Genomic DNA, 9,800 nt, shown 5'->3' with positions numbered 1-9,800 from the left:
TCTCCTCATGTTCTGAATGTTCTCCTCATGTTCTCCTCATGTCCTCCTCATCTTCTCCTCATGTTCTGAATGTTCTCCTCTTGTTCTCCTCATGTTCTCCTCATGTGATGTTGGTTCTGAATGTTCTCCTCATGTTCTCCTCATGTGATGTTGGTTCTGAATGTTCTCCTCATGTTCTCCTCATGTGATGTTGGTTCTGAATGTTCTCCTCATGTGATGTTGGTTCTGAATGTTCTCCTCATGTTCTCCTCATGTTCTCCTCATGTTCTCCTCATGTTCTCCTCATGTCCTCCTCATCTTCTCCTCATGTTCTGAATGTTCTCCTCATGTTCTCCTCATGTGATGTTGGTTCTGAATGTTCTCCTCATGTTCTCCTCATGTGATGTTGGTTCTGAATGTTCTCCTCATGTTCTCCTCATGTTCTCCTCATGTGATGTTGTTTCTGAATGTTCTCCTCATGTTCTCCTCATGTGATGTTGGTTCTGAATGTTCTCCTCATGTTCTCCTCATGTGATGTTGGTTCTGAATGTTCTCCTCATGTTCTCCTCATGTGATGTTGGTTCTGAATGTTCTCCTCATGTTCTCCTCATGTTCTGAATGTTCTCCTCATGTTCTCCTCATGTCCTCCTCATCTTCTCCTCATGTTCTGAATGTTCTCCTCTTGTTCTCCTCATGTTCTCCTCATTTTCTCCTCATGTGATGTTGGTTCTGAATGTTCTCCTCATGTTCTCCTCATGTGATGTTGGTTCTGAATGTTCTCCTCATGTTCTCCTCATGTGATGTTGGTTCTGAATGTTCTCCTCATGTTCTCCTCATGTGATGTTGGTTCTGAATGTTCTCCTCATGTTCTCCTCATGTGATGTTGGTTCTGAATGTTCTCCTCATGTTCTCCTCATGTTCTGAATGTTCTCCTCATGTTCTCCTCATGTCCTCCTCATCTTCTCCTCATGTTCTCCTCATGTTCTCCTCATGTGATGTTGGTTCTGAATGTTCTCCTCAAGTGATGTTGGTTCTGAATGTTCTCCTCATGTTCTCCTCATGTTCTCCTCATGTTCTCCTCATGTCCTCCTCATGTTCTGAATGTTCTCCTCATGTTCTCCTCATGTTCTCCTCATGTGATGTTGGTTCTGAATGTTCTCCTCATGTTCTCCTCATGTGATGTTGGTTCTGAATGTTCTCCTCGTGTTCTCCTCATGTTCTCCTCATGTGATGTTGGTTCTGAATGTTCTCCTCATGTTCTCCTCATGTGATGTTGGTTCTGAATGTTCTCCTCATGTTCTCCTCATGTGATGTTGGTTCTGAATGTTCTCCTCATGTCCTCCTCATGTTCTCCTCATGTCCTCCTCATCTTCTCCTCTTGTTCTCCTCATGTTCTCCTCATGTGATGTTGGTTCTGAATGTTCTCCTCATGTCCTCCTCATGTTCTCCTCATGTCCTCCTCATCTTCTCCTCATGTTCTCCTCATGTTCTCCTCATCTTCTCCTCATCTTCTCCTCATGTTCTCCTCATCTTCTCCTCATGTTCTCCTCATGTCCTCCTCATGTCCTCCTCATGTTCTCCTCATGTTCTCCTCATGTCCTCCTCATCTTCTCCTCATCTTCTCCTCATCTTCTCCTCATCTTCTCCTCATGTTCTCCTCATCTTCTCCTCATGTCCTCCTCATCTTCTCCTCATCTTCTCCTCATCTTCTCCTCATGTTCTCCTCATCTTCTCCTCATGTTCTCCTCATGTCCTCCTCATCTTCTCCTCATGTTCTCCTCATCTTCTCCTCATCTTCTCCTCATGTTCTGAATGTTCTCCTCATGTTCTCCTCATGTTCTGAATGTCCTCCTCATGTTCTCCTCTTGTTCTCCTCATGTTCTCCTCATGTTCTCCTCATGTTCTGAATGTTCTCCTCATGTTCTGAATGTTTTCCTCATGTTTTGAATGTTCTCCTCATGTTCTCCTCTTGTTCTCCTCATGTTCTCCTCATGTCCTCCTCATGTTCTCCTCATGTCCTCCTCATGTTCTCCTCATGTCCTCCTCATGTTCTGAATGTTCTCCTCATGTTCTGAATGTTTTCCTCATGTTCTGAATGTTCTCCTCATGTTCTCCTCTTGTTCTCCTCATGTTCTCCTCATGTTCTGAATGTTCTCCTCATGTTCTGAATGTTTTCCTCATGTTCTGAATGTTCTCCTCATGTTCTCCTCATGTTCTGAATGTTCTCCTCATGTTCTGAATGTTTTCCTCATGTTCTGAATGTTCTCCTCATGTTCTGAATGTTTTCCTCATGTTCTGAATGTTCTCCTCATGTTCTCCTCATGTTCTCCTCATGTTCTCCTCATGTTCTGAATGTTCTCCTCATGTTCTCCTCATGTCCTCCTCATCTTCTCCTCATGTTCTGAATGTTCTCCTCTTGTTCTCCTCATGTGATGTTGGTTCTGAATGTTCTCCTCATGTTCTCCTCATGTGATGTTGGTTCTGAATGTTCTCCTCATGTTCTCCTCATGTGATGTTGGTTCTGAATGTTCTCCTCATGTTCTCCTCATGTTCTGAATGTTCTCCTCATGTTCTCCTCATGTCCTCCTCATCTTCTCCTCATGTTCTCCTCATGTTCTCCTCATGTGATGTTGGTTCTGAATGTTCTCCTCATGTGATGTTGGTTCTGAATGTTCTCCTCATGTTCTCCTCATGTTCTCCTCATGTTCTCCTCATGTCCTCCTCATCTTCTCCTCGTGTTCTGAATGTTCTCCTCATGTCCTCCTCATGTTCCCCTCATGTGATGTTGGTTCTGAATGTTCTCCTCATGTTCTCCTCATGTGATGTTGGTTCTGAATGTTCTCCTCATGTTCTCCTCATGTTCTCCTCATGTGATGTTGGTTCTGAATGTTCTCCTCATGTTCTCCTCATGTGATGTTGGTTCTGAATGTTCTCCTCATGTTCTCCTCATGTGATGTTGGTTCTGAATGTTCTCCTCATGTTCTCCTCATGTGATGTTGGTTCTGAATGTTCTCCTCATGTTCTCCTCATGTTCTGAATGTTCTCCTCATGTTCTCCTCATGTCCTCCTCATCTTCTCCTCATGTTCTGAATGTTCTCCTCTTGTTCTCCTCATGTTCTCCTCATGTTCTCCTCATGTGATGTTGGTTCTGAATGTTCTCCTCATGTTCTCCTCATGTGATGTTGGTTCTGAATGTTCTCCTCATGTTCTCCTCATGTGATGTTGGTTCTGAATGTTCTCCTCATGTTCTCCTCATGTTCTGAATGTTCTCCTCATGTTCTCCTCATGTCCTCCTCATCTTCTCCTCATGTTCTCCTCATGTTCTCCTCATGTGATGTTGGTTCTGAATGTTCTCCTCATGTGATGTTGGTTCTGAATGTTCTCCTCATGTTCTGAATGTTTTCCTCATGTTCTGAATGTTCTCCTCATGTTCTCCTCTTGTTCTCCTCATGTTCTCCTCATGTTCTGAATGTTCTCCTCATGTTCTGAATGTTTTCCTCATGTTCTGAATGTTCTCCTCATGTTCTGAATGTTTTCCTCATGTTCTGAATGTTCTCCTCATGTTCTCCTCATGTTCTCCTCATGTTCTGAATGTTCTCCTCATGTTCTCCTCATGTCCTCCTCATCTTCTCCTCATGTTCTGAATGTTCTCCTCTTGTTCTCCTCATGTGATGTTGGTTCTGAATGTTCTCCTCATGTTCTCCTCATGTGATGTTGGTTCTGAATGTTCTCCTCATGTTCTCCTCATGTTCTGAATGTTCTCCTCATGTTCTCCTCATGTCCTCCTCATCTTCTCCTCATGTTCTCCTCATGTTCTCCTCATGTGATGTTGGTTCTGAATGTTCTCCTCATGTGATGTTGGTTCTGAATGTTCTCCTCATGTTCTCCTCATGTTCTCCTCATGTTCTCCTCATGTCCTCCTCATCTTCTCCTCATGTTCTGAATGTTCTCCTCATGTTCTCCTCATGTTCCCCTCATGTGATGTTGGTTCTGAATGTTCTCCTCATGTTCTCCTCATGTGATGTTGGTTCTGAATGTTCTCCTCATGTTCTCCTCATGTGATGTTGGTTCTGAATGTTCTCCTCATGTTCTCCTCATGTGATGTTGGTTCTGAATGTTCTCCTCATGTTCTCCTCATGTGATGTTGGTTCTGAATGTTCTCCTCATGTTCTCCTCATGTGATGTTGGTTCTGAATGTTCTCCTCATGTTCTCCTCATGTTCTGAATGTTCTCCTCATGTCCTCCTCATCTTCTCCTCATGTTCTGAATGTTCTCCTCTTGTTCTCCTCATGTTCTCCTCATGTTCTCCTCATGTGATGTTGGTTCTGAATGTTCTCCTCATGTTCTCCTCATGTGACGTTGGTTCTGAATGTTCTCCTCATGTTCTCCTCATGTTCTGAATGTTCTCCTCATGTTCTCCTCATGTCCTCCTCATCTTCTCCTCATGTTCTCCTCATGTTCTCCTCATGTGATGTTGGTTCTGAATGTTCTCCTCATGTGATGTTGGTTCTGAATGTTCTCCTCATGTTCTCCTCATGTTCTCCTCATGTCCTCCTCATCTTCTCCTCATGTTCTGAATGTTCTCCTCATGTTCTCCTCATGTTCTCCTCATGTGATGTTGGTTCTGAATGTTCTCCTCATGTTCTCCTCATGTGATGTTGGTTCTGAATGTTCTCCTCATGTTCTCCTCATGTTCTCCTCATGTGATGTTGGTTCTGAATGTTCTCCTCATGTTCTCCTCATGTGATGTTGGTTCTGAATGTTCTCCTCATGTTCTCCTCATGTGATGTTGGTTCTGAATGTTCTCCTCATGTCCTCCTCATGTTCTCCTCATGTCCTCCTCATCTTCTCCTCTTGTTCTCCTCATGTTCTCCTCATGTGATGTTGGTTCTGAATGTTCTCCTCATGTCCTCCTCATGTTCTCCTCATGTCCTCCTCATCTTCTCCTCATGTTCTCCTCATGTTCTCCTCATCTTCTCCTCATGTTCTCCTCATCTTCTCCTCATGTTCTCCTCATGTCCTCCTCATGTTCTCCTCATGTTCTCCTCATGTCCTCCTCATCTTCTCCTCATCTTCTCCTCATCTTCTCCTCATCTTCTCCTCATGTTCTCCTCATGTTCTCCTCATGTCCTCCTCATGTCCTCCTCATGTTCTCCTCATGTCCTCCTCATCTTCTCCTCATCTTCTCCTCATCTTCTCCTCATCTTCTCCTCATGTTCTCCTCATCTTCTCCTCATGTCCTCCTCATCTTCTCCTCATCTTCTCCTCATCTTCTCCTCATGTTCTCCTCATGTTCTCCTCATGTCCTCCTCATCTTCTCCTCATGTTCTCCTCATGTTCTCCTCATGTTCTCCTCATGTTCTGAATGTTCTCCTCATGTTCTCCTCATGTTCTGAATGTCCTCCTCATGTTCTCCTCATCTTCTCCTCATGTTCTCCTCATGTCCTCCTCATGTTCTCCTCATGTTCTCCTCATGTTCTCCTCATGTCCTCCTCATCTTCTCCTCATGTTCTCCTCATCTTCTCCTCATGTTCTCCTCATCTTCTCCTCATGTCCTCCTCATCTTCTCCTCATCTTCTCCTCATCTTCTCCTCATGTTCTCCTCATCTTCTCCTCATGTTCTCCTCATGTCCTCCTCATCTTCTCCTCATGTTCTCCTCATGTCCTCCTCATCTTCTCCTCATCTTCTCATGTTCTGAATGTTCTCCTCATGTTCTCCTCATGTTCTGAATGTCCTCCTCATGTTCTCCTCATGTTCTCCTCATGTCCTCCTCATGTCCTCCTCATCTTCTCCTCATCTTCTCCTCATCTTCTCCTCATGTTCTCCTCATCTTCTCCTCATGTTCTCCTCATGTCCTCCTCATCTTCTCCTCATGTTCTCCTCATCTTCTCCTCATCTTCTCCTCATGTTCTGAATGTTCTCCTCATGTTCTCCTCATTTTCTGAATGTCCTCCTCATGTTCTCCTCATCTTCTCCTCATGTTCTCCTCATGTCCTCCTCATCTTCTCCTCATCTTCTCCTCATGTTCTCCTCATCTTCTCCTCATGTTCTCCTCATCTTCTCCTCATCTTCTCCTCATCTTCTCCTCATCTTCTCCTCATCTTCTCCTCATGTTCTGAATGTTCTCCTCATGTTCTCCTCATGTTCTGAATGTCCTCCTCATGTTCTCCTCTTGTTCTCCTCATGTTCTCCTCATGTTCTGAATGTTCTCCTCATGTTCTGAATGTTTTCCTCATGTTCTGAATGTTCTCCTCATGTTCTCCTCTTGTTCTCCTCATGTTCTCCTCATGTCCTCCTCATGTTCTCCTCATGTCCTCCTCATGTTCTCCTCATGTCCTCCTCATGTTCTGAATGTTCTCCTCATGTTCTGAATGTTTTCCTCATGTTCTGAATGTTCTCCTCATGTTCTGAATGTTCTCCTCATGTTCTCCTCTTGTTCTCCTCATGTTCTCCTCATGTTCTGAATGTTCTCCTCATGTTCTGAATGTTTTCCTCATGTTCTGAATGTTCTCCTCATGTTCTGAATGTTTTCCTCATGTTCTGAATGTTCTCCTCATGTTCTCCTCATGTTCTCCTCATGTTCTGAATGTTCTCCTCATGTTCTCCTCATGTCCTCCTCATCTTCTCCTCATGTTCTGAATGTTCTCCTCTTGTTCTCCTCATGTGATGTTGGTTCTGAATGTTCTCCTCATGTTCTCCTCATGTGATGTTGGTTCTGAATGTTCTCCTCATGTTCTCCTCATGTGATGTTGGTTCTGAATGTTCTCCTCATGTTCTCCTCATGTTTTGAATGTTCTCCTCATGTTCTCCTCATGTCCTCCTCATCTTCTCCTCATGTTCTCCTCATGTGATGTTGGTTCTGAATGTTCTCCTCATGTGATGTTGGTTCTGAATGTTCTCCTCATGTTCTCCTCATGTTCTCCTCATGTTCTCCTCATGTCCTCCTCATCTTCTCCTCATGTTCTGAATGTTCTCCTCATGTTCTCCTCATGTGATGTTGGTTCTGAATGTTCTCCTCATGTTCTCCTCATGTGATGTTGGTTCTGAATGTTCTCCTCATGTTCTCCTCATGTTCTCCTCATGTGATGTTGGTTCTGAATGTTCTCCTCATGTTCTCCTCATGTGATGTTGGTTCTGAATGTTCTCCTCATGTTCTCCTCATGTGATGTTGGTTCTGAATGTTCTCCTCATGTCCTCCTCATGTTCTCCTCATGTCCTCCTCATCTTCTCCTCTTGTTCTCCTCATGTTCTCCTCATGTGATGTTGGTTCTGAATGTTCTCCTCATGTCCTCCTCATGTCCTCCTCATCTTCTCCTCATCTTCTCCTCATGTTCTCCTCATGTTCTCCTCATCTTCTCCTCATGTTCTCCTCATCTTCTCCTCATGTTCTCCTCATGTCCTCCTCATGTCCTCCTCATGTTCTCCTCATGTTCTCCTCATGTCCTCCTCATCTTCTCCTCATCTTCTCCTCATCTTCTCCTCATGTTCTCCTCATGTTCTCCTCATGTCCTCCTCATGTCCTCCTCATGTTCTCCTCATGTTCTCCTCATGTCCTCCTCATCTTCTCCTCATCTTCTCCTCATCTTCTCCTCATGTTCTCCTCATGTCCTCCTCATCTTCTCCTCATCTTCTCCTCATCTTCTCCTCATGTTCTCCTCATCTTCTCCTCATGTTCTCCTCATGTCCTCCTCATCTTCTCCTCATGTTCTCCTCATCTTCTCCTCATGTTCTGAATGTTCTCCTCATGTTCTCCTCATGTTCTGAATGTCCTCCTCATGTTCTCCTCATCTTCTCCTCATGTTCTCCTCATGTCCTCCTCATCTTCTCCTCATGTTCTCCTCATGTTCTCCTCATGTTCTCCTCATGTTCTCCTCATGTTCTCCTCATGTTCTCCTCATGTCCTCCTCATCTTCTCCTCATGTTCTCCTCATCTTCTCCTCATGTTCTCCTCATCTTCTCCTCATGTCCTCCTCATCTTCTCCTCATCTTCTCCTCATCTTCTCCTCATGTTCTCCTCATGTCCTCCTCATCTTCTCCTCATGTTCTCCTCATGTCCTCCTCATCTTCTCCTCATGTTCTCCTCATCTTCTCCTCATCTTCTCATGTTCTGAATGTTCTCCTCATGTTCTCCTCATGTTCTGAATGTCCTCCTCATGTTCTCCTCATGTTCTCCTCATGTTCTCCTCATGTTCTCCTCATGTTCTCCTCATGTCCTCCTCATGTTCTCCTCATGTCCTCCTCATGTTCTCCTCATGTTCTCCTCATGTTCTGAATGTTCTCCTCATGTTCTGAATGTCCTCCTCATGTTCTCCTCATGTTCTCCTCATGTTCTGAATGTTCTCCTCATGTTCTCCTCATGTTCTGAATGTTCTCCTCATGTTCTCCTCATCTTCTCCTCATGTCCTCCTCATCTTCTCCTCATCTTCTCCTCATCTTCTCCTCATGTTCTCCTCATCTTCTCCTCATGTCCTCCTCATCTTCTCCTTATGTTCTCCTCATGTCCTCCTCATCTTCTCCTCATGTTCTCCTCATCTTCTCCTTATGTTCTGAATGTTCTCCTCATGTTCTCCTCATGTTCTGAATGTCCTCCTCATGTTCTCCTCATCTTCTCCTCATGTTCTCCTCATGTCCTCCTCATCTTCTCCTCATGTTCTCCTCATCTTCTCCTCATGTTCTCCTCATGTTCTCCTCATGTTCTCCTCATGTTCTCCTCATCTTCTCCTCATGTTCTGAATGTCCTCCTCATGTTCTCCTCATGTTCTCCTCATGTTCTCCTCATGTCCTCCTCATGTTCTCCTCATGTTCTCCTCATGTCCTCCTCATGTTCTCCTCATGTTCTCCTCATGTCCTCCTCATGTTCTCCTCATGTCCTCCTCATGTTCTCCTCATGTTCTCCTCATGTTTTCCTCATATTCTCCTCATGTTCTCCTCATGTTCTGAATGTTCTCCTCATGTTCTGAATGTCCTCCTCATGTTCTCCTCATGTTCTGAATGTCCTCCTCATGTTCTGAATGTTCTCCTCATGTTCTGAATGTTCTCCTCATGTTCTGAATGTTCTCCTCATGTTCTGAATGTTTTCCTCATGTTCTCCTCATGTTCTCCTCATGTTCTGAATGTTCTCCTCATGTTCTGAATGTTTTCCTCATGTTCTCCTCATGTTCTCCTCATCTTCTCCTCATGTTCTCCTCATGTCCTCCTCATGTCCTCCTCATGTTTTCCTCATGTTCTCCTCATCTTCTCCTCATCTTCTCCTCATCTTCTCCTCATGTTCTCCTCATGTCCTCCTCTTGTTCTCCTCATCTCCTCCTCATGTTCTCCAGGGGACAGTGGTCTGATTGTCGGGGCCGTGATCGGGGCCCTCGTGTGTGTGGCGCTGATACTGGCCGGCTTGTACTATGTCTTCAGTGTGAAGGGGGTAAAACCAGGAGATATCAGCTTCTTCAAGCAGGAATCCAAGAATATTGATGTGGTGAGTGTCATTGGTTTAGACATTGGGTTCCACACGTCATGTGACCAGCAGCTAAACTTCACTTCTGTGTGTGTGTGTGTGTGTGTGTGTGTGTGTGTGTGTGTGTGTGTGTGTGTGTGTGTGTTTTCAGCCTGCGTTCACCAACCCAAACTTCGGCGGAGAGTCTGAATCCTGAGCAGATCTCCAGGAACATGTTCAATCAGCACTGAAGCTCAATCACACACACATCTGATCGCTCCTGGAGATTATCGGCTGCTTGTACTCTTATTTTTTTAAATTTGCTGGTGATGTTTATTGTATGTACAGTTGTTTCTTGAAATAAATTTGAAATGTGTACTTGCTTTATAGTTC

The sequence above is a fragment of the Gobio gobio genome (genome assembly GCF_949357685.1).
Source record: "Gobio gobio genome assembly, chromosome: 14".
Lineage (NCBI taxonomy): Eukaryota > Metazoa > Chordata > Actinopteri > Cypriniformes > Gobionidae > Gobio > Gobio gobio.
The sequence above is the reverse complement of the archived record's forward strand: the minus strand, read 5'-3'. Positions refer to the sequence as shown.